General features: G+C 36.9%; 1 protein-coding gene across 1 annotated transcript in view; it reads right to left on the bottom strand.

Moving 5' to 3' along the window:
- The window catches only part of SDK1 (sidekick cell adhesion molecule 1), a gene marked incomplete at its 5' end in the record, with an annotated part of 892,328 nt that overhangs the window by 847,547 nt on the left and 17,700 nt on the right, over positions 1-27,081 (bottom strand). The window lies entirely within an intron of this gene.

Raw genomic sequence — 27,081 nt, 5'->3', positions numbered from 1 at the left:
ATACACAACCTGGAGGAAGCAGTCCCTTCCTTTCTTGGCAATGCCCTAACAAAAGGTTATGATGTATTGAAAAAGAGAAATCTAAGAGCCTTTTGTAGACAATGAAACTCATTCCCCAGGCTCAACTTAGCCCGCAATTCTAATCAGTGGTAATGTCAAAAAGTAGTAAGCTGAGTAACTGTTTAACTTAAAATGTTAATATTATTTAGGTACCTTTCAAAGATATAATGAGAATCAATATAAAAAACTTGACAGATTTACCAAAAATATTTCTTATATCTACTCTCAGGAGGGAGGAAAGATATTTAGAAATAGAAACACCATATTAGCTTCACGTCAGAATCTTTAAAAGTATTACTGTCCCCTACAGCACATTATGACATTCCTAGAAACTGTCCCAACCTCCACTAAAATTTAATTATGAAATGCAGATTCTAAAGCCTAGAAATATACTAATTTTTTCTAAAATAGCACCCATTTATATGTATTATAAATGGCAATAAAATTTGTTTTTCTAAACAGATAACAGATTGCATTATCATTCCTTTATAATTACTAACTTCACTTATTAAAAATGTGAGAGAGGGCAACTTTTAAGTTCCTGAATCCTACTGAACTTTATATCCCTTTTCACCCACAAAATAAGAATTTTTATCTACATAAGATATAACACCAGAATAATAGGAATAACGTGAGAACAATTTACAGTGCTGACATTAAAGGATGAAGCCCTGCTAGGATTAATTTGTACAGCTCTAGTCATATTTCTCAGTAAGCCATGCCCTGTACTTAATTATCTGGGGAAAAAAAATACAGAGATTTAAAATCACAATATTAAATAAATATTTAACTTTCTGTGTATGACCAAAATCAGTTTAAATCAAAATTTCAGTTATCAATTAGAAGCCAAAATTTTAGAGATGCTACCTTCTAAGACAATAATAGTTTGGATAAGGTATTTTTTTTTAACTTGCAATAAATTAATCACCATCTTCTTAGTGTAAAAAATTCAACTTAGGGCAGCCCGGGTGGCTCAGCGGTTTGGTGCCTGCCTTCAGCCCAGGGCCTGATCCTGGAGACCCAGGATCGAGTCCCATGTCGGGCTCCCTGTGTGGAGCCTGCTTCTCCCTCTGCCTGTGTCTCTGCCTCTCTCTGTGTCTCTCATGAATAAATAAATAAAATCTTAAAAAAAAAAATTCAACTTAATCCTACTCAAAATAAGGCACAAAAAAGCTACATTCTGAATTTGCAAAAGTAGATTTTTTTAGTCCTTAAATGTAAGCAATAACAAGTTTTTTACCATAAATATGCAAAACTATGTTGCAAAGTCATATCTTATTATGAAAGCTAGATTTTATGAAAATACCTTTGAGTCTATTTCCAAGTAAAACATCTAAAAGTCAACTTATTGGTACTGCCTTAAAATAAGATGCATCTGAGATTATCTTCAAGAAGTAAGTGGTTGAGATGAGAAACATGTTGCCGGGCAGCCCCGGTGGCTTAGTGGTTTAGCACCGCCTTCAGCCCAGGGCATGATCCTGGAGACTCAGGATTGAGTCCCACGTCGGGTTCCCTGCATGGAGCCTGCTTCTCCCTCTGCCTGTGTCTCTGCCTCTTTCTCCGTGTCTCTCATGAATAAATACAAATCTTTTATAAATAAATAAATAAATAAATAAATAAATAAATAAATAAATAAATAAATAAATGTATGTATGTATGTATGTACGTATGTTCAGATATGAGACCAAAAGTACAAGAATAAGATGCACTAGGTTTCATCAAAATTAAAAACTTTTATACTTTAAAGAATAGCATCAAGAAAGTGAAAAACCAACCCAGAAACAAGAGAAAATGTCTAAAAATTATATACCTGATAAGACAGTTGTATCTAGGATATATAAAGAATTTTGGGCTCCCTGCATGGAGCCTGCTTCTCGTTTTGCCTGTGTCTCTGCCTCTCTCTGTGCGTCTCTCATGAATAAATAAATAAAATCTAAATAAATAATAATTAATAAATAAAAATGGGCAAAAGATCTAAATACATGTTTTCCCAAAGATATGCAAATTGCCAATAAGCACATAAAAAGATGCTCAACATTGTCAGCAATCAAGGAAATGCAAGTCAAAACCACAATGAGGTACTACTTCATACCTATTTGGATGCCTATAAATTTTTTTTAATTTTTTAAAGGAAAACAAATGTCGGCAAAAATGTGGAGAAATTGTACTCTCACTATAAACCGTTAGTGGGAATATAAAATGATGCAGCCACTTTGAAAACAATCAGACAGTTCTCAAATGCTTAAATATAGTTATGACATGACCCAACAATCCTACCCCTAGGTGTGTACCCAAGAGAAATGATAAACTATATTCACACAAAAAGTTGTATATGTTAGCATTACTCACAATCACCAAAAAGTATACACAAACACACATGTGATATAGCCATATGTGATATAGCCATACAATATAATACTATACAGCCACAAAAAAGAATGGTGTTGATTCATGCTACAAGATGGATGAACCTTGAAAACATGATGCTACGTGAAAGACACCACATGCAAAAGGACCACAAATAGAACTCCATTTATATGAAATACCCAGAATAAACAGATCTATAGAGACAGAAAGTAGGGTTAAACTGATGGAGGAATTATAACTAAGGAATGTGAGATTTCTTTTTGAGGTCATGAAAATGTTCTAAAATTGTGTTTGTGGTTTCACAACTGAATATTCCAAAATTATTGATTTTTACATTTTGAACGAGTGAATCATATCTCAAATCTGTTCAATTAAAAAAAGTATATAAACAAGGGGCTTGTTTCCTCCCAAGGAGATCAAAATGAGAAAAGAAATAATCTGTTTCTTCCCAAAGTCATAAGAAGTGCCTCATGAGGGGGATTCCAAAGGTGTGGGAGCAGAGAACCTGAGCCTACATGAGTACCAAAAGCTGTAGGCAAAAGGAAAATATGGCTCAAACACAGAAATTTTTCGAATTTAAATTTGTCATTAACAAAGTAAGACTTTAAATGAAAAAACTGAATGTTTATTACTGTATTTAAAATCATACCTATTTTAATGCCAAGCAGAGCAATAGAGGAAATAAACAGCATTCATGAGCACAGTCAGTAAAAAGACAACAGTGGTAAGACCTTTTTGTGGGTAATTCAAGACTATTGATATGTTTAGCTCTATAAATCCAGCACTACTATGTTAGAAATCTACCTGTAGGGTTTTCTTGCAAGAATAGGTCAAGCTTCATATACAAAGATGCTTACTGCATGATCATTTTTTTTGCATGATCATTTCTAAAACCAAAATGAGAAAAAGCCTTTAAGTCCATCGAGGACTGGCTATGAAAGTTAACATATGTATACATGGAATACTACACAATGACCAAAAAGAAAGTAGATCTATGTGTGCACTTACAGAAAGACCTCTAAGACACATACATGAAAAAGCAATAGACAATACTGTATGTTCCTATTCGTATAATTTAATAAACACACACATATATTACTGATATGAATAAAATTAGAAAAATATGCAAAAAAAATTAATAGTTATCTTTGGATAGAATGATTGGGGGAAGCAGACTTTCACATAAGACTTTTTCCTGTTTTTTAACCAAATTGTTTTTCTTTTTATAAATACATTATTTAACCATACTGCCCTTCACTCTATGTAAAGTTTAGGGCATAGCTTACAACACCAGCAATTTTAGATCACTTGAAGTAGGATGCTCAACATGACTTAAAATGAAATCATCACCACTATTTACAAGCATCTTCGATATCTATGCTTAAAAGCAAATTCAAAAAGGTCATATATGTAGACTTCAAATAGGCATGATTCTGTTTTATGATACATTACTTCATTTCTAATTATTCAATATAACACTATAATGCACTAATCAGATGAAGTGAAAACATTTAAAAATATCTTGTCATTTGCCTCTAAAAGACATCTCTATTTAACTGATAAAATATTTCAACTCTGTATTGCCATTTTAAGAAAAATGTTAAACTCGTATAAAATAATACCATGCAAACAACATTATTTTGGGATAGTCATAATTTCAATATGTTCTACATATTAACCTAATTTCACAGCCTCCAAAGGGATAAACAAGTGTTAACTATTGTCCTCTTTTACAAATACATATAGTGATCAGGTATCAAAATACACAGTACATCATTCAACATAAATAAAAATAAAGTTTATAAAAACCATTATAGGGGTTCCTGGGTGGCTAAGTCTGTTAGCATCTGCCTTCAGCTCAGATCATGGTCCCAGAGTCCTGGAATCATGCATCAGGCTCCCTGCTCAGCAGTGAGTATGCTCCTCTCTCTGCTCTCTCCCTGCTTGTTCTCACCCGCACACATGGTATCTCTAATAAATACAATCTTTAAAAATATACACATATAAATAAAACAAAACTTATAGGTGCAAAAACCCTTTGGGCTAGAAGCGTTTCAAATTTCAGACTTCTTTGGATTTTAGAAGGGTAATAATACAATACATAACATCCCCTGGGGTATGGGAAAGCACACCATAATCAAACACATTACTATTTCTGCAAAGAACTGTATGAATATTCACACCAAGTGGAATAAATAAAGACATCTGTTCAGGTCAAGTTTTGCCTCCAAATGAGTTATGAAAAATATTTCAAAAAAAAATTTTTTTTATTTTGAATCTATGGGTATGAGATTGTGGGCCTAAACTGAGCAGCTTTCTGGCTAGAAAAACATTTTTTTCTACTGAAGAGCATTTTCTTATACAGCAGAATCAATTTAAATATCAAAGTTAAGTCCTGGTTTGGAGAAATGGACATATGGAGCAAAACCTGACAAAGATCATCTCAAGGTTTCCCAGAAACCCAAAAGCATCATTTGCACCACATAACAAATCACTTGCTTTCATCAGCAGTATATAAACTAAATCAGTAAAAGTATGAGGAGCCAGAGATTAATTTATTGCTACTTAATTAGCAGGTTCTCCCTTATCCCTGAAGCCTCTCAGACATGACACATCTTCAGACAGTTGTCGTCCTTCACCACACTCTTCCCTGTTTTGTTTTTCTCCAAACTAAAGATCCCCACCTAGCTACTTCAACCATTCCCTATATGACACTAATCCCTAATTTCATCACACTGCTCACTCTTCTGGATATCCTCATTTGTCAATGTCCTCAAAATGTCACACCCAGAACTCAATGCTGCAGATGTTATATGACCAGCACAAAGTCTAGTTACTTTTCCTGGAACTGAACTTATCCTTATACCTAACATCTTAAGATTATTAAACCTAAGTGCTAAATCACATTAATGTAATTAATACAAAGCAGAGAAAGAAAATCAACAAATTCATTATTAAATTGGGTACACTTCATACCCAGTATGTATATAAAAGGATACTCATTCTCAGTAATAAGTAGAGATATAAATAAAAATGAGATATTAAATAATTCAACACAAATTAAATGAGAATATGTCCGGAATTTGCTTCACATAAATGGGAGGAAGGGAAATAGGTACAATGTAGATGAAACAAAATTAACCATGAGTTGAAATTACTGAAACTGAGTGATGGGTGCATAGTCTACCATTGCTAAATGATAAATTAAAGCAATAAAAAATAAATGAAGTAAAGACAGAGTGGGGGGAAATGCTATCAGTTTGCATATTTCAAATTTGCAGTAATTTAAAAAATAAACTGACAGCAATGCTGGGGATAAGATGCGTACATGAGAACCTAGTGAAGAGTACAGTAACACCTAGTGATATGAAACAAAATGGATGTACTTTCTGACCAGCCATCCTCCTCAAAGGTGTTCATCCTAACTGAGGTGACTATCAGACAAATAGGAAAACATGTATACCTAACCATATCCATCATATCAGGATTTAAAATGAAGAACTAAAACTTCCATGTCTATAAGACTTAAGAAAACATCAGTGGAAGATTACATATCTATTCAAAATAATGGTACATGTCTGTATTTATAGATTTGAAAACTGACAGATTTGATCCCAGTTCGATGGATATGTACCCTTTCACAAACATACATAGACACAGATTGCTGGAAGCTAGTTCACCAAAATATCAACCATGGTTTTACTAGGGGAGGAACATTTTTTTGGATCTGTACTTTCTTCATACTTTTCTATACTTCATAATTTTTAATGAAAAAGTATCATTTTCCCATTAGGATGGGAAAAAACACAAACCACCTTAAGTTACATTAAGAGATACTCTACATCCACCCCCCCACACACACACACACGCACGCACAAAATACGATTCTTTTTTTCTAGAGTATGTATGACATGGTCTTTCCCAGTTCTCCCAAATACAGATTTGCTCCATGCACCTAAGTCATGGCTTCTAAAAGCCTGGTGCTTTGATTATAACAACCTATGTGATTTCCTGTTCATGAAAAATTACCCCAAAGAAAAAAGATTTCTTAATATAATCTTAACTCCCAGGAACCAAAGTGATACTAATTATAGACAATAGAATATAAAAGTAACTCCATCATAGAAAGTGTCCTAAGGGATTAGAGTGCATATCTACAAAATAAGCCAGTTTCTTGTGTAAAATTACTAATATTCCTAAGTAATGTAGTTTTATATATATATATATATGCAAAAGTACTAGAACAATTGATGAATGTCTTATAAATAATCCTCAGACTCCTTTATTTTCTCTATGAAGTTTTGCTCAACTAATTTTTCATGAGTGAGGTTAGAGAAATACAGAGTAATAGGTTAAGATGCTACATATAAAAATTAGGACATTATATACAAAAGATTGAGATTACTAGAATACATGTAATTAGAAAAAATAGGCTACTGATGCTCAGATCATCATGAATCCTTGCATATCAATGTTTAGAATACAGTCTCCTGCTTGAAGATCTCCAACTTATCAATAAGAGCACTATATTAGAATCTGTGGGAGGTTTTTTTCTTTTTTTTTAAGATTTTGAGAGAAAGAACGAGCAACATAGAGAGCAACAAGCTGGGGGAAGGGGCAGAGGGAGGGGAGAAGCAGACCCCCAGCTGAGCAAGGAGCCTGGTGCAGGGCTCGATCCCAGGACCTTGAGATCGAGACCTGAACCAAAGGTAGATGCTTAACCAACTGAACCACCCAGGTGCCCCTAGAATCTGTGTTTTAGGATGTACCTGTGAAATTCAAGCATCATCTCCAAAAAGTAATTGGGTAGAGAAATTTAAGAAGCCATCCTTCTCAAACAGTCTAGGCTTTGATAATGGTTATGGTAAAATACAGTTACAGAGACACATAAACAGGTATTCCAGCAGTCTACCACATTATGAGGCTGGAATAGTTTCCTAAAGCTTGTTGTCTCCTAAAAAAGAAAGTTGGAGGGTGCCCGGGTGGCTCAGTCGGTTAAGCATACAACTCTTGGTTTCAACATCATGATCTCAGAGTCATGAGATACAGCCCTGCATCCGACTCAATGTCAAGTTAGCTTAAGATTCTATCTAACCTCCCCCTCTACCCCTCCCCCTGCTTGCACTTGTGTGTGCATGCATGTTCTCCCTCTAAAGTAAGTGGATAAATAAAAATCTTAAAAAAAAAAAAAAGGAGAGTTCAACATGGAAAACTTGTCCTCTGTTAAGACAGTAAAATTAAACTGGGAAGAAGAACTTCCTTTCTAATGTGTGACTTTCAAATGTATCTAAAACTTGTCTTTTACTATTTTCTGGACACAGGAAAAATTATACAAGAGAACACTAAGAAAATCTAGTCTTAAAATATAAAAACCAACAACCACCTCAAATTGACCGCATTAGGATAACTTTCCTAAAGAAGAGTCTTCTAGTCTCTAACAACAAAAGAGCTTACTACTGCTTTGAGTGCAAAAACCATTTTTATAACTAAAAGTTAGAAAATTGGGACTTTATTTCCTATTACCGAGAAGATAAATAATCTAGCTCCACGTCACCTTTGATCATTACATCTCATCCTCTGCAGCAAACTCTAAGAGCTACGTACTCTTATCACATGCTCAAAAAAAATTTTTTTTAGAATTAATCTCTTTCATTTTACTTTTTTCTTTTTAATATAGCTACAGAAAATTTTAAACTACATGTGTAGCTCACATAATATTTATTGTTTTAATAAATTTATTTTTATTAGTGTTCAATTTGCCAACATATAGAATAACACCCAGTGCTCATCCCATCAAGTGTCCCCCTCAGTGCCCTTCACCCGGTCACCACCACCACCACCACCACCACCCCCGCCCACCTCCCTTTCTACCACCCCTAGTTCATTTCCCAGAGTTAGGAGTCTCTCATGTTCTGTCTCCCTTTCAGATATTTCCCACTCATTTTTTCTCCTTTCCCCTTTATTCCCTTTCATTATTTTTTATATTCCCCAAATGAATGAGACCATATAATGTTTGTCCTTCTCCGACTGACTTCTTTCACTCAGCATAATACCCTCCACGTCAAAGCAAATGGTGGGTATTTGTCGTTTCTAATGGCTGAGTAATATTCCATTGTATACATATACCACATCTTCTTTATCCACTCATCTGTCGATGGACACTGAGGCTCCTTCCACAGTTTGGCTATTGTGGACAAAGCTGCTAGAAACATCGGGGTGCAGGTGTCTCAGCGTTTCACTCCATCTGTATCTTTGAGGTAAATCCCCAGCAGTGCCATTGCTGGGTCATAGGGCAGATCTATTTTTAACTCTTTGAGGAACCTCCACACAGTTTTCCAGAGTGGCTGCACCAGTTCACATTCCCACCAACAGTGCAAGAGGGTTCCCCTTTCTCCACATCCTCTCCAACATTTGTTGTTTCCTGCCTTGTTAATTTTCACCACTCTCACTGGTGTGAGGTGGTATCTCATTGTGGTTTTGATTTGTATTTCCCTGATGGCAAGTGATGTGGAGCATTTTTTCACGTGCTTGTTGGCCATGTGTATGTCTTCTTTGGTGAAATTTCTGTTCATGTCTTTTGCCCATTTCATGATTGGATTGTTTGTTTCTTTGCTGTTGAGTTTAATAAGTTCTTTATAGATCTTGGATACTAGCCCTTTATCTGATACGTCATTACCAAATATCTTCTCCCATTCTGTAGGTTGTCTTTTAGTTTTGTTGACTGTTTCTTTTGCTGTGCAAAAGCTTCTTATCTTGATGAAGTCCCAATAGTTCATTTTTGCTTTTGTTTCTTTTGCCTTCGTGGATGTATCTTGCAAGAAGTTACTGTGGCTGAGTTCAAAAAGGGTATTGCCTGTGTTCTCCTCTAGGATTTTGATGGAATCTTGTCTCACATTTAGATCTTTCATCCATTTTGAGTTTATCTTTTTGTATGGTGCAAGAGAGTGGTCTAGTTTCATTCTTCTGCATGTGGATGTCCAATTTTCCCAGCACCATTTATTGAAGAGACTCTTTTCCAGTGGATAGTCTTTCCTCCTTTGTCGAATATTAGTTGACCATAAAGTTGAGGATCCACTTCTGGATTCTCTATTCTGTTCCACTGATCTATATGTCTGTTTTTGTGCCAGTACCACACTGTCTTGATGACCACAGCTTTGTAGTACAACCTGAAATCTGGCATTGTGATGCCCCCAGCTATGGTTTTCTTTTTTTTTTTTAAGAGTTTATTTATTTATTCATAGAGATGCAGAGAGAGAGAGAGGCAGAGACACAGGCAGAGGGAGAAGCAGGCAACAGGGAGCCTGACGTGGGACTCGATCCAGGGTCTCCAAGATCACGCCCTGGGCTGCAGGCAGCACTACACCGCTGTGCCACCGGGCTGCCCTGGTTTTCTTTTTTAATATTCCCCTGGCTATTCGGGGTCTCTTCTGATTCCACACAAATCTTAAAATAATTTGTTCCAACTCCCTGAAAAAAGTCCATGGTATTTTGATAGGGATTGCATTAAACGTGTAAAATGCCCTGGGTAACATTGACATTTTCACAATGTTAATTCTGCCAATCCATGAGCATGGAATATTTTCCATCTCTTTGTGTCTTCCTCAATTCCTTTCAAAAGCGTTCTGTAGTTTTTAGGGTATAAATCCTTTACCTCTTTGGTTAGGTTTATTCCTAGGTATCTGATGCTTTTGGGTGCAATTGTAAATGGGATTGATTCCTTAATTTCTCTTTCTTCAGTCTCATTGTTAGTGTATAGAAATGCCACTGACTTCTGGGCATTGATTTTGTATCCTGCCACACTGCCGAATTGCTGTATGAGCTCTAGCAATCTTGGGGTGGAGGCTTTTGGATTTTCTATGTACAGTATCATGTCATCTGCAAAGAGGGAGAGTTTGACTTCTTCTTTGCCCAACTGAATGCCTTTTATTTCTTTTTGTTGTCTGACTGCTGAGGCTAGGACTTCTAGTACTATGTTGAACAGCAGTGGTGAGAGTGGACATCCCTGTCTTGTTCCTGATCTTAGGGGAAAGGCTTCCAATGTTTCCCCATTGAGAATGATATTTGCTGTGGGCTTTTTGTAGATGGCTTTTAAGATGTTGAGTAATGTACCCTCTTATCCCTACACCCTGAAGAGTTTTGATCAGGAATGGATGCTGTATTTTGTCAAATGCTTTCTCTGCATCTATTGAGAGGATCATATGGTTCTTGTTTTTTTCTTGCTGATACAATGAATCACACTGATTGCTTTACAAGTGTTGAACCAGCAGGCATCCTGGGGATAAATCCCACTTGGTCATGGTGAATAATCTTCTTAATGTACTGTTGGATCCTATTGGCTAGTATCTTGTTGAGAATTTTTGCATCCATGTTCATCAGGGATATTGGTCTATAATTCTTTTTGGTGGGGTCTTTTTCTGGTTTTGGAATTAAGGTGATGCTGGCCTCATAGAACGAGTTTGGAAGTACTCCATCTCTTTCTATCTTTCCGAACAGCTTTAGAAGAATAGGTATGGTTTCTTCTTTAAACGTTTGATAGAATTCCCCAGAGAAGCCATCTGGCCCTTGACTTTTGTGTCTTGGGAGGTTTTGGATGACTGCTTCAATTTCCTCCCTGGTTATTGGCCTGTTCAGGTTTTCTATTTCTTCCTGTTCCAGTTTTGGTAGTTTGTGGTTTTCCAGAAATGCGTCCATTTCTTCTAGATTGCCTAATTTACTGGCTGCTCATAATATGTTTTTAAAATCGTTTGTATTTCCTTGGTGTTGGTAGTGATCTCTCCTTTCTCATTCATGATTTTATTAATTTGAGTCTTTTCTCTCTTTTTAATAAGGCTGACATGCTCAAAATATTTTAAGGATTATCTTTTTATACTTGCATCTTAAAAGCAACTTTTTAAAAAGGATTAAATAGTCTAAAAAGCTTTATCAAATTAATGTGCAAACAAAATTCATTCAAAAGGGCCATAGGAGGGACACCTGCCTGGGTGGCTCAGTCTGCCTTCAGTACAGGGCGTGGTCCTGGGGTCCCGAGATTGAGTCCCACCTCAGGCTCCCCTCGAGTAGCCTGCTTCTCCTTCTGCCTATGTCTCTGCTTCTCTGTGTGTCTCTCATGAATAAATCAAATCTTTAAAAAAAGGGGGGGGAGCACAGGATAGGTAGGCATCTGGGGTACTGGTAATCATTCTAATAGTTTGATCTTGATATTAATTATATGCAGTATGTTCCACTGTTAAAATTTATTAATATATTATTTGTGTACTTTCGATAAAAAGTTTACTTTAAAAAAATATTCTGCTTACAATCAAAACAATCTACTGTGATTTTAAATGAATCATGTTTTCCTATAATAAAACATACCAGATTTCATTATGAGGATTAACAGTCCATTTAAACTCATTTCTCTCAAGCTATTTCTACATTATGACACATAACATGATTAAAATCCTTGTCACATATGAAGGAGTTAGGAGACCAAGGGACTTGAGGAAATGGAAATAGGTCACATAAACTTAAAGGCAAGAAATGACACTTTACAAGCTAAAGCAGAAACTACCTAACCTGTCAAAACATCACTCAACTATGAACACAGAATAGGTAAAATTTTAAGTGTCCCACCCCAATCTATAGAACCCATGGACATGATGACATCATTCCTGTGTTTAAGTTATATCTTATAGCACATTTGACCTTCAGATAGGGCTATTATCCTGATGGGTCTGACCTGGACACATGAGCCCTTACAAGCACATAGTTTCTCTGACTGAATGCAGAAGTAGCCAGAGATTTTCAAAGTATGAAAAGAACCTGATACGCTGTTGCTGATTTGTAGATGGGCTACATGAAAAGAAAGACAAGTAGCCTCTAGAGGCAGAGAGTAGCCCCAGCTGAGAGCCAACAAGGAAATGGGACATCAGTCCTACAACCACAAAAAAATGAACTTGATTCAACAGCCTGAATGAGCTTAGAAGTGGATTTTTCTCTGAAGTCTCTGGATATACTATGATCTACCCAAAGCTGTCCTACATTAACCATGTATTTTCTTCCTTTCACAGCAAGCTGTGGAAATTCATTAAGCACAGGCCTAAATGGTGATGAAGGAAAAAGAATTATTCAATGTATTAATTCATATTCCACAAGTATTTATTGGGTTCCAGTTGTGTACTGGGCACTGTGCCAGGTGCAAGGATTATATCAATGTATAAAATAATCTTTGAAGTTCTCAGACTAGCTCAAGAGACTATTATAATCAACTATAATGAGGAAGGTACAAAGATAGGGAGATTCACAGGGTACTATGGAAACAATGTAGAAGACAGAGAAATCAGAAAAGGCTTTGTACAAAGCAGCAGTGATGCTTGAGCTGAGACTTAAGAAATGACTTCAAGGTTGCCTGGCTAAAGGTGGGGCAAGAAAGAGGCTAGACAGCAGTTTTCAAGGCTAAAGGAACCTGCAAAACAAAAGCAAGGAGCCAAAAACAATAATATAGTGTGTTCTGAAGAAGGGAGCAATAAAATGGAATCACCAGCAATTCAGTATTTCAAGGTGCCAAGTGAAACCCGAGAAGACAAAAAGACATCACACTGTAGAGCAAAACAAGGCTCAGATTATGAAGATCCTTGAATGCTGTTGTAAGAGTCATTATAAGCAGAGATTCATGGTGAGATTTAGGTATTAGAGGTTGTATAGGAGACGAATTTGACCAGAAATATGGGCAGAAAGTTCAGTTAGAATGAGGACAGATTTGAAAAATATTTTAAAGGAGTAAAATCCATAGGCCTGCAAATCTGAATCACTGGCTGTGGCAGGGGAGAGGAAAAGAGTCAGGGAAGGAAGAGACAGACTCAAGATAAGTCTCAGGTTTCCAGCTCAAGCAACTCAGTAGATGATGTGGACACCAAGTGATGGAAAATACTGGCTGAAACTAGACGAGTTTACAGAAGAATAGCAAACAGGTAGGAAAGGTGTTCAGAGATGTCCAGAGGCTCGAGAGCTTTTAATGCTAGGCTCAACTTGGTCAGCTTTGGAAAGCTAAGCAAGGTTTTTAAGACTAACAGGGCAGACCTCAAGTACCTTTGAAAAAGTTGTTAGTCACTGTAGTGACCCACATGGTAATGGGGGTGAGGGGGCACATACAGGTGGAGACAGCAGAAAAACTGGAGATGTATGTGCAATATTTCCGTACAGAAACAATGAGGCCCAGCAAGTGATGAGGCAGGTAGGCAAAGCAAGGGTCTGTGTCACAATTTTCAGTAGTCAGGAAAAGAAAAATGTTTTTGTGTATACATTTATTCCACGAATACAAACGCTTACTACAGATCAGATAGAGCACTAGATGATGCACTAACAATTCTGACTTGGGGGACACTGTATTTGAGGTTCTGGTAGGATGAATCACACCCGAACTCAGATCAGGGGCCAGAGTGAGGAGATACAGATGAAGTCATCTGTTTAGGAATGATTGCTGACAGTGAGTAGATGAAATCATAAGGAAGAAAAGGCCAGAGAGAAAACCCCGAGGAATATCCACACTTACGGGGTGACAAGGAAGAGAAAGAAACAGCATAAAACCTTACACATTAATTTACACAAGATACTTAGCTGTAACTAACTGGGCAAGAAATAAGTTCAAGTTTCTGATAAAAACACTCCTTGGTTTCAAGGAGTCTATACAACAAAAAAGAAGAGTTTGTGTGTCCATAATTAACACTAGATGAAGCTTCTGAGTACTAACAGTGAAGCTGCAACAAATAGCATAGGACATGGGGCACTATTCTAGTTTAGGTGAATTGGGGAAGATTTCACGAAGGAAGAGGCATGAGTTCACCCTTCAAAGAGGGAAAGTAATGTAAACACCGACAATAGGATAACAGAATAAAGGGAAATTAAAACCATTAATGATGGTGGCCTTTAACATGTATTTGGAGTCAATCTTTCCAACTACTCTTATTTGTAAGAGAAAACGATAGTCAAAAAGTTTGTGTAGCCAAGAGAATGGGTTGTGGCAAGGAAGAGACACTTTTCCTCAGTCTGATGCAAGTGCTTCTCAGAGTTTCTTATGACCAATAATCAAAATCTAACATGAATATTCACTGAAATGTTTAGATTTTCACTTGAAAATAATAGATCCATTTATGTGAAGTAGAACAATCACCTCCTGTAAAACACTGAGTACTCATATCTGGGGCAGCAACTGTTCTTGGTGAACCATAATGATGACACCATACAGCAGTTCTTATAGGAATAAAGAAACGTTAAAATGTAATGATAGTACAAAGGAAAACGTCCAGGTAAGAATAAGTGAGTTTCTGGGCAGCCCGGGTGGCTCAGTGGTTTAGCGCTGCCTTCAGCCCAGGGAGTGATCCTGGAGACCCCGGATCGAGTTCCGTGTCGGGCTCCCTGCATGGAGCCTGCCTCTCCCTCTGCCTGTGTCTCTGCTTCTCTCTCTCTCTCTCTCTCTCTCTCTGCTTCTCTCTCATGAATGAATAAATAAAATCTTTAAAATAAAAAAAGAATGAGTAAGAGATCATATTTAACATTATGGGCCTTTGCTGCAATAATCTTATTTCTAAAAATCTATCACAGATAACCAGCACAAGTGTGAAAATACCCACAATGTAAGATTATTCAATATAGACTATCTGCAATAGTAAAGAACTTAAAAAAAAAAAAAAAACAAGGAGCCTGGAGATTGGCTGAATGAACTTGGTATAGCCATACATTGAGGTACTGTTCAAAGAGAGCAGGAGGAGGGTGGGAGGAAGAGAAGCCCTGTGCAGTAATATGGAGAGATTTCCAAATTATATTATTAGGTTGGGAAAAAAATCCAGTTACAGAAAACTGTATAATATGTTACCTTTTATACATGCTGAGAGGAAATGAGAATGTATTTGTATATTCACTTATATTTGCAAACAGAATAGGGGAAATAGAAGCAAGAAACCAGCAACAGAATGGGAAAAAAACATTCAAATCATGTATCTGAAAAGGGCTTAGTATCCAAAACACATAAAGAATTCTTACAACTCAACAAAGTGCAATTTAGGGATGGACAAAGAAAGAAGAGACATTTCTCCAAAGACATCGGACAAATGTCCAATGATCATATGAAAAAGTGCTTAACATCATTGTTCATTAGGGAAATGCAAATCAAAACCACAATGATATACTACTTCACATCTTAGTATGACTACAATTAATTTAAAAAAAATAAGTGTTGACAAGGATGTACAAAATTTAAAGTTCTCGAAAAAAATTAAAATTTCCATACATTGCTGGTGGGAAAGTAAAATGGAGCAGCCACTGTATAAAACAGTTTGGCAATTACTCAAAAATTTAATATAGAATTATCATGTGATCCAGTAATACCACTCCTAGGCACTTACTCCAAATAAATGAGCACAAGTTCTCATACAAATACACACACTTTTACAGCTGCATTGTTTGCAACAGCCAAGAGGATAGAAATATAATGCAAATATCCACCAATGGAAGAATAGATTTTAAAAAACTGGCATATTCATATAATGGAATAGTTAGCCATAAAAAATTATATATTAAGTGCTGATGATGAACCTAGGAAACACCAGTAAGTGGAATAAGCCAGACACAAAACATCTCCTACTGTATGATTACACTTCTATGAAATGTTTCTAACAGGTAAATCCATGCAGACTGGTAGTTGCCAGGAACTGGAAAGGGGAGTCTGAGCACTTAATGGGTACAGAGTTTCCTTTGGGGGTGATACAAATGTTTTGGAACTGCATAGAAGCAGATGATTGTGCACCACTGAAAAAATGTACTGAATACCACTAAACTGTTCATTTTAAAATGGCGAGTTTCACAGTATGTGAAGTTTGCTTCAATTAAAAAAAAATTTAAAAGAAAAGCTAATTAAAATGGTTTCCAGTGACAGGGCAGGGGACAAAAAGGCTGGAGGGATAAGGGTGTAAGCAAGACCTCTCCCCATGACCTGTACATATGTTTATGAAGTAACCAAAAATAACTCCACATTCATTTTTACTAAGTTTTAGCTTTAAAAAATGACTTTTGTCACAACATGACAAAAAAAAATGAGAGGAGTAATTTTTTTGAAAGTAACTACAAATATCTTAAGATCTTTAAAATATCTTTAAATTTTAATAAGGAGGGGAGGGAGAGTGATGTGATCAAGATGTCAACATAAGTTATTCCTGACTTCACTCCCTCTAACAACAAGAACAACTATTCAAGAACAAGAACAGCAAGGAGAGAATTCTACAACACCAAGGTTAATCTGAAGCACCCCCTGCACTGCAAGGTAGACGACAGACTGCACCAGAAGGGTAAGAGAAGCAGCTATAAATTGACTACCTTGCCCATCCCCAAGCCAGCAAAGCATCATGTCTCCAGGGAAGTCTCCCCTGAGCCTCTAGATCCTCCAATGGGAAAAGATAATGCAGGGGGGGGGGACAACCAGCCATGCCCCCCAGCAGTGACAGTAGCTATGTGGAAGCCACTAGTTTGACCTCACCACATGAGGACTGTAAGGGACTCTACAGGGCTCAGTCACTGTAAATCAGACTGTAACAGAGGAGCAGGAAGGAGAAAGCAACAATCAGCACAAGGATCTTGGCAGACTGAGTCATACCCACAGTGCCTAAGAAGTAATCTGAACCAGCAGGCTTTGTTCATCTATAGAACAAAGTCAGCAGAACTGTCCAGGGAACTCTAAAGGGTACAGACTGGCTTGATTCAGATCCTCAAACAAGGATTTTGTTAGCCCTAGAGTCTGTCTACCTACATCCAAGTAAGAAGCTGAGTCACAGTCCCACCCACTGTAGAGTGTCTCCTGGCCACATCTGGTGGTGGGAACACCTGAAAGCCATGCAGACCAGTGGCACTCAAGCCAAGAGAAGGGTAGGCAGAGCTAATAGTCTACAGAACAAAACTAGTGGACCTGTTCAGCCAAGAACTTAGTGTGTGGGCCAACTCAAGTTGAGATAACAAAGAGCACTGCTGGCTTTACAGCTGCTTCTCCCACTGTGCCCAGACAGGGAAACTAATTCACAGCCCACTCACTAATGAATACAGCCTCCAGCCTGCCCAACCAGAAAACATAACCAGAGCACATGGGAAATGACAGCCCACCCAACAGCCCTGCTTGTAGTGGCACTTGAACAAAGAATACAATCCATGGCTTTCCCCCTGTGATGGCCTCACATGTCCAGGGAATTCAGTGCACACTCTTGCCTGATTGAGGCCCTGGGTCCTGTCTTGCTTCCCATAGCCCAATCTAGGACTATAATACCCATCCCCAGGCACAGGGCCTATCCTAAAGTATCACTTTAGTTGTGTCCAAGGCAGCAGTCCTATATCTAGCTGTTCTCCAATCTCAAAGGTCAAAGATTTGCCTCACTCAAACATGGCAGACCCCACCTGGAAAAAGACATGACCAAGAGGCCCAGAAATCCAAACTGAGCTGACTGGTGAAGATCAGTCTCCATCTAAGCATGCCTAGAAAGCCTGGAAAAGAAACCTGATTGGTCAAATGAGCAGAGACCAACATAAGGAATCAAGGATTATCAAGTACCAAGTAAATAGGATACAACAAGCTCTAATAACCTATTTAAATATGGAAGCCTATGAACTATCAGAAAAAGAATTTAGAATAATCCACTATAAAAAGTTTAATGAACTAAATACACAAGCAACTAGAGGAAATTAGGAAAACAATGTATGAACAAAATGAAATGAACTAAGCAACAGACATCAAAACAAAACAAAAAAAACCCCACAAAACAGTAATCCTAGAGGTGAAAAAAATGGAGTAAATCAACAGAAGGTTTCAAAAGCATATTCAACCATACTGAAGGAAAAAAATCAGCGACCTGGAAGCTAGGTCATTAGAAATTACCTGGTTAGAGAACAAAAAAGAATGAAAGAGTGAAGAAACTCTGAGACTTACAAGACATAATGAAAAGAAACAATATTCACATTATAGAAATTCCAGAAGGAAAAAGAAAGGCACGGACAGTATTTGTAAAGCAATAGTTGCTGAAAAATTCCTGAATCTGGTGAGAAAAAGACACTCAGATACATGGGGCCCAAAGGACCCCAAATAGGTTGAACCCAAATAGGGCTACACGGACACACATAATTATTTTGTCAAGTCTTAAGGAATTTTAAAAGTAGCATAAGTAGAGAAGTTACATACAAAAGACCCTCCCCCCTCCATTAAACTGTTGGCAGATTTCTCAACAGAAACATTCAGGCCAAGAGAGAATAGGATAACACATTCAAAATATGAAACAAAATAACTGACAACCAGGAATATTATACTTGGCAAAACTGTCCTTCAGAAAACAATGAAGACTTTCCCAAACAAATAAAAATTAAGGGAGTTCATCATCACTAGACCTCTCTTTCAAGAAATGCTAAAGGGAGTTGGGTCAAAGAAAAAGGACGCTCATCAACATCCTAAGAACATAACGTAGGATAAAACTCACTGGTAATGATAAATATATAGTCAAAGTTAGAATCCATAATTTGGCAATGACTGCATAATTTACTTATAACTCTAGTTTGAAAGTTAAAATGATCAGTAAAATTATAATTACAGCAATATATTAATAGTTATACAATATTAAAAAATTTAAATTGTAACAATAACCTAAAGTGTGAGAGGGAAAAGTAAAAGTATAGTTTTAAATTTTTATTGAGGTTGTTATCAGCTTGAAATAATAAGGTTATAATTAAGATATTTTATGTAAGCCTCATGGTAATTGCAAAAGAAAAATCTATAGCAATTATACAACAGACTACGTAAGTCAGAACATACTACTATCAAAAGAAATCAAAACCAAAAAAACAGGTTAAGAAACAAGGAACAGGGCAGCCCTGGTGGTGCAGTGGTTTAGCACCGCCTGAAGCCCAGGGGGTGATCCTGGAGACCCTGGATCGAGTCCCACGTCAGGCTCTCTGTATAATGCCTGCTTCTCCCTCTGCCTGTGTCTCTGCCTCTCTCTGTCTCTGTCTCCATGAATAAATAAATAAAATCTTTAAAAAAAATAAGATATAGTCTTAAAAAAAAGAAACAAGGAACAATGGATCTACAAAACCATCAGAAAACAATAAACAAAATAGCAATAGTAAGTCATTACCTACCAGTAATTACTCAAAATGTAAACACAATAAATTCTCTAAGCAAATGACACAGAATGGCTGAATGAATTAAAAGATTCAATGATATGCTAGCTACAAGAGACTCACTTTAGCCTTAAAGACACACATAGACTGAGTGAATGGAAGAACTCGTTTCAAGCAAATGGCAACCCAATAAAAGTAAAAAAGTGAATATATTTGTATCAGACAAAATAGGCTTTAAAACTGGTAAAAACAAAGTGAATGCATAATGATAAAGGGGTTAATCAAAATAAATTAATTTTAAGTATTTATGTGCCCAACATCAGAGCACCTCAATATATAAAGCAAAACCTAACAGAGCTAGAAGAACAAACAGTAACACAAAAATAGTTGAGGGCTTTAACCCCAGTCTCAACAATGGATCTATCATCCAGGGAATCAATAAGGGAACAGATTTGAACACTACAGACAAAACAGACCTAACAGACATACAGAATATTCTATCCAAGAGCAGCAGAATACATTCTTCTCAAGCACACATAGAACATTTTCTAGGACAGACCAAATGTTAGGCCACAATATAGCTCTCAGCAAATTCAAGAACACTGAAATTACACTAACTATTCTGACCACAATAAAACTAAGAATTGTTAACAAGAGGAAAACTGGAAAATTTAAGAACACATGGAAATTAAACAATACTCTCCAAACAACCAATAGATCAAAGCAAAAATTAAAAGGGAAATAAAGTCTGAGACAAATCAAAAAGAAACATACCAGAGCATACAGAATGTAGCAAAAGCAGTTCTAAGAGGGAAATTCAGAGAAATAAATGCCTACATTAAAAAGAAAGATCTCAAACAACCTAAGTCAATGCCTGAAAAACAAAAGAATGTATCAAGCCCAAAGTTGACAGAAGGAAATAAAGATTACAGCATAAATAAAATTGAGGGAAAAAAAATAGCCAAACTAAACCTTGGTTCCTTGAAAAAGAAAACAAAAGTGACAAACCCTTAGCTAGACAAGGAAATAGAGGACCCAAATTAACAAAACTATAAATAAAAAGGAGACATTACAAATGATACCACAGAAATACAATCGTAAGAGGCCCCCATGGCACTTGGCGGGATGAGCACTGGGTGTTATGCTATATATATGTTGGCAAATTGAACTCCAATAAAAATAAAAATAAAAAGAGGCCCCCATGAACATGTACACACCAAACATTAATACATTAACAAGATCATACACCACAATCAAGTGACCTTTACTTAAGGGATGTAAGAATGGTTCAACAAGTTAATCAACATAATACATCACATTAAAATTAAAGATAAAAATCACATGGTCATCTCAATAGTTGCCAAAAAAAAAAAAAAAGCATTACACAAAATGCAACACCCATTTAGGATTAAAAACTCTCAACAACTGGGGATCCCTGGGTGGCTCAGCAGTTTAGCACCTGCTTTTGGCCCAGGATGTGATCCTGGAGACCCAGGATCAAGTTCCACATCAGGATCCCAGCCTGCTTCTCTCTCTGCCTGTGTGTCTGCCTCTCTCTCTCTCTCTCTCTCTCTCTCTCTCGAATAAATAAAACCTTAAAAAAAAAACTCTCAACAACGTGGGTACAGAGGGCATGTACCTCAACATAAGAAAGGCCATATAGGACAATCCTACAGCTCACATCATCCTCAGCAACAAAAAACTGAGTTTTTCCTTTAAGAACAAGAACAGGAAAGGATGGCCACTTTTGCCAGTTTTACTCAATACAGTATTGGAAGGCCTAGCCACAACAATTAGGCTAGAAAAAGAAATAAAAGCCATCCAAATTGGAAAAGAGGTAAAACTGTCATTACTTGCAAATGACATGGTACAAATATAACCAAGAAGGTAAAAGATTTGTATACTGGAAACTGTAAGGCACTGACAGAAATTGAACAAGACACAAATAAATGGAAAAGTATTCCATGTTCATGGATTGGGAGAATATTCTTGAAATGTCCATGCTCCCAAAGCAATCTACAGATTTAATACAATCTTCATCAAAATTCCAATGGCATACTTCTTAGAACTAGGACAAGTAATTCTAAAATTTGTACAAAACCACAAAAGATCCTGAACAGCCAAAGCAATCTTAAGAAAAACAAAGCTGAGGTACTATGCTCCCTGATTTCAAACCATACTACAAAGCTACAGTAATTTTGAAAGTATGATATTGGGGGGTTGGAGGGGAGCACACAAAGATCAACATAAGAATCTAGAAACAAACCCACACATATATGGACAATTAATCTACCACAAAGGAACCAATAACATACAAGAAAGGGTGGACAGTTTTCATCAATAAATAATGCTGAGAGGGATCCCTGGGTGGTGCAGCGGTTTGGCGCCTGCCTTTGGCCCGGGGCGCGATCCTGGAGACCCGGGATCGAGTCCCACATCGGGCTTCCAGTGCATGGAGCCTGCTTCTCCCTCTGCCTGTGTCTCTGCCTCTCTCTCTCTCGTGTGACTATCATAAATAAATAAAAATTTAAAAAAAATTAAAAAAAAAATAAAAATAAATAACGCTGAGAAAATTGGATAGTCACAGGTAAAAAGTGAAACTAGACCATTAACTCAAAATGGATTAAATACATGAAAATAAGACCTGAAACCATAAAACTCCTAGAAGGAAACCTAGGCAGTAACTTCTTGACATCAGTCAGACATCTTTATGGATCTAACTCCAAAGGGAAACACAAAAAATAAATAGGGCTACATCAACCTAAAAAAGCTTCTGTGCAATATAGAAAACCACCATCAAAACAACTAACCCACTGAGAGAAGATACTTGCAAACCGTATCACTGATAAGGAGATACTATCCAAAAAATATAAAGAACTCACACAATTCAACAACAAAAACTACAATTTAAAAAAATAGGCAGAGGACCCGGATAGATATTTTTCCCAAAAAAAGAAGATGGTCAACAGGCACATGAAAAGATGCTTGACATAACTAATTATTGGGGAAATGCAATTCAAAATCACAATGAGATATCAACTTAAAACTGTGAGAATCACTATCATCAGAAAGACAAGAAATAAGTGTTGGAGAGGATGCGGAGAAAAGGGGACCCTAATACACTGCTGGTGGGAGAATTGGCACAGCCACTATGGAAAACATTATGGAGAATCCTCATGAATAGAAATACAGATGACCCAGCTATTCCAACTCTGGGTATTTATCTCAAGAATACAAAACACTACTTCAAAAATACACAGGGATCCCTTATGTTTACTGTGGCATTATTTATAATACCAAAATATGGAAACAACCTAAGTGTCCCCTGACAGATAAATGAAGAGGGGATATATTTATGCAATGGAATACTACTCAGCCATAGAAGAATGAAATATTGCCATCTACAATAATATGAACAAACTTTGAAGGAATAGTGCTAAACAAAATAAGTCAGAGAAAGACAAATACCATATGATTTCAGTTATATGCAGAATCCAAAAAACCAAATGAACAAAATAAAATCATAGATCCAAAGAACAGACTAGTGGTTACTAGAAGGTAAGGAGGATGAGCTAAATGGATTAAGGAAGTCAATGGTATGGCGATGGATGGAAACGAGACTTCTGGTGATGACTGTTTGTAATGTGTAGTTTTTAATTATAAAGCTATTATACACATGAAACTCATCTGATTAAAAAAATACAATTAAGTACTTAAGATGTAACATACAATATGATGACTATAGTTAACACTGCTCTATGATATACAGAACAATCATTAAGAGCAAATTCTAAAAGTTCACATTTTATAAACAGAAAAAACTTGTTTCTTCCTTCTTTGTATTGTATCTATATAAGATGATGGATGTTGGCTGAACCTACTGCAACAGTCATTGCAAATATATGTAAATCAAACCATCATGCTATACATCCTAAATTTATACAGTGATGCATGTCAATTATTTCTCAATTTAAAAAAAAGGAATGCTTGCTGTTCATGTAAATTGACCATTATACTGATTCAATTATCAATCAAGTAAATGCCTTGAGTTCTTCTTGAAGGTTCTGATAGCCACACCTCGATTATAGTCTGGGGGTGAACCCCCAGAGCCAGGGGTGGCAGGACAGGCCATAGCTCACTGCCCTGCAGGCTGATCACCCAGGAGTCCTTCATCATTACTGCACTCCAAGAAACCTTATGTGCTCTGAAATAAACTCAAATTAAGTGATCCAGGAAAATCAAAGATGATTTTCTAATTCATTTTTACTTTGATTTTGAGGCTTCTAAAAAAAAAAAAAAAACTCAAAAAATTACATAATATAGGGACACCTGTGTGACTCAACAGTTTAGCGTCTGCTTTCAGCCCAGGGCATGATCCTGGAGTTCCGGAATGAGTCTCGCATCAGGCTCCCTGCATGCAGCCTGCTTCTCCCTCTGCCTGTGCCTCTCTCTCTGTGTGTCTCATGAATGAATAAATAAAATCTTTTAAAAAAAAAATTACATAGTATAATCATTCTTCTGGATCTTTTCTTAAAGACTGAGTTTCAAAAAAAGAGATTTTCTTTTCACATACAATAAATACACTTATAATAGTTTTCATTTCAAGAACCTTCAGTTAATATGCCCTGAAGTATCTTTAAATTTTGAAACAGTATCTCTAAATCCTGTGTTACATTAGCAAAAGTTAAATTTAAGAAAAATACAGAAACTTCCAAGAATTTCATGATCCTCAGTCAGACTCTTCAGGCTACATTCAATTTTTATCAAGCACAGGTTTAAAGTAAGACTGCTTAGCCTTAGCCTATATTTTTAAGCCATACTTTCCCTGACAGTATCAACACACCAATTTCTCTAATTCCTGATTATCAAAAACATTTTAAACAATTTTTTTGTCAAGTTAAACATTATGGTTTGGTCTTATTCTATAAGCAGCAAAAAAAGGTATGAAACATCTTATTTCCTTTTTTTTTAATTTAAATGGTGGTTTTTGTTTTAAGATTTTTTTTATTTATTTACTCATGAGACACACAGAAAGAGAGAGAGGCAGAGCAGAGGGAGGCAGAGACACAGGCAGAGGGAGAGGCAGAGACACAGGCAGAGGGAGAAGCAGGCTCCATGCTGGGAGCCTGAGGTGGGACTCGATCCTGGGACTCCAGGATCATGCCCTAGGCCTAAGGCAGGCGCTAAACCACTGAGTCAGCCAGGGATCCCCGCTTATTTCCTTTCTTAACACAGATGAGTACTGAACAAATTCCATACCTCAAGTAGGACTTATTTTGAGATGGTTGTAACAATTACTCTTTAAAATAGTGCAACTGCTTAGGATATAGAAGATATTTGACTAGAATCTATAAAGACTGTGAGCTGGCACCACAGATTTGATTTCTGATGACTTATTTTAAAGAACCAAAATGGGTCAAAATGTTTCCTCTATCTTTAGGGTCTTCATATACCAACCAAGAGAAAAATCAACCAATACCAAAACTACTTTTTTTAAAGAAATAACAGTGATGCTGAAATACACAATTCTGAACTCTCAGCAGTGATTTACAGGAACAGGAATTCTCATTCTGTATAATGTAAAAACATTTTCAGTTTACTCGTAGCTTTCTCCACAGATTTCAAGGTATTATGTGTAAAATAATAACAAGGGATGAGGGGTACAGAAGAAGGCTAAAACTGCAAAGGAGGGCAAACATCTGGAAACTAGAATCAACTGTCTAGAATGTCTCACTCTTTGGGTGTGTATATGCATGTAAGGGGGCTGGGAAGGGAGAGAGGGGAACATGTATGCAAAGCAGAATCACCTGGAATCTCTTAAACCATCAGAACAGAATGGGAAAAGAGGAAAGGAATCTGGAAGAACTTTTTCAAAAGGGGCAGAAGAATTATGTTTCTGCCACATAATCCTCCCACCACTTCTGGGCAATTCTATGAAGCAAAGCGAAATTGTCTCCCTTTCTCAGAAAGACCGGTACACGGTCAAGCCATCGCTTCTTTAAATGTTCAATTTTTCAGAAAAGTAAATTGGGGGAAAAAAAGATTATTAAGAGTAAGTTAGATTTAGGCAAATGGAAGAGGAAATCAGATTTTTAATATAGAAAAAACAGCAAAAGTGAAACTCTTGAACAGAACATTACAAATGTATTTTAAGTGCTGCATTTCTATATATTTCCTTCAATGATTACAGTTCTATAGCAAAGAGGCAATTTGAGTCCGCAATAAGCAGACCAGGGACATGCAAGCCATTACCAGGTACCCTGGTTGTGGATAACCAATCCTTGCTCATCACTGTGGCATACAATGACAGACACTCAAAAGGGACAAGAACATTACGATTATCGAACAGTGCAAAGATGCATCATTCAAATAGTGAAAACGTATCAGGGCCAAGAGGCCAAAAACCACTCCAGTACAGAGCACAAAAGAAACCTCTAAAATGTAAGCTGGCTTGCTTAGATCACACCAGCTGGTAAGTATAGATGGAATCACACTGTTGTGAATTAGTATCTTAAATTCACTAGGTCTAAACCTCCAGATGCTCTTACAGATACTCAACTCCCTTAAAAGGGTCTTACACAAATATTTCTAGGTGCAGCAATCCTGACAGCTTGACAGACCCCTGTCAAGCGAGATCCATGCATCCCCTATGAAAAGGGTGGGGGCATTCCCAGTTAGACTTCTTATACCCTGAAGCAGAACATTAAAATAGCCCAGTAAGGCAGCTCATCTAGTTTATAGACACCGTTATTTTTCTATTTTATACATACCACACGCTGCTTACCATTCCCCATGAGGCCCCACTGCCTCTGACTTTTTGTTATCCTAACAGTTTTTAGCGAACAATGGGGTTGCTGTATCACCACCCTCCCCACGCATTCTCCTCCCTATTGACTGGCCTCCCAAGGCCAGTCCCAGACAGGCCCACATCCTGAAGTGCTTCTGTGGCATCTCAGCCCTACATTGACTACTCTCTGCCAGTTGCCATCTGTATCCAAATCTCAGTTCTATCCCAGCTGAAATCCCAGTCACAAAAAGAATCATTCTGCCTAGTGACCTGAAAAATTTCAATGGCTGACATTAAATTCACTCTGGAGTATCATCAACAGAAATATTCCTTCTCTGTGAAGTTTTATAATAAACCACAACTGATGGTACCTAATGCAATGACAGAGATGACATGATAGATCAGTAAAGTCATCAATAAGCTAAGAAATCTCAAAAAGTAAAATAGGTAATGTTATTTGATGACAGAAGAGGGAAAGAATACAAACAATGGATTGGAAGATCAATCAAGGTAAATTAAAAGGTCAAGAAATATGTAATACCTTCTGTGTATTTTACTTGAGAAAGGAGAAACATATTAGGGGTTCATCAGATCTGATAAATTAATGAGCACAATAACAGCTATGATATATTAAGCAAGACACTGTGCTAAATGCTTTACATACATTACCTCTTTTAATCCTTAGAAAAACCTTGTAAAGAGATGCTACCTTTTCATTTTATAAAGAAGCAACTGAAACACAGACA

Source organism: Nyctereutes procyonoides, unplaced genomic scaffold (assembly GCF_905146905.1).
Source record: "Nyctereutes procyonoides isolate TBG_1078 unplaced genomic scaffold, NYPRO_anot_genome, whole genome shotgun sequence".
Lineage (NCBI taxonomy): Eukaryota > Metazoa > Chordata > Mammalia > Carnivora > Canidae > Nyctereutes > Nyctereutes procyonoides.
The sequence above is the reverse complement of the archived record's forward strand: the minus strand, read 5'-3'. Positions and strand labels throughout refer to the sequence as shown.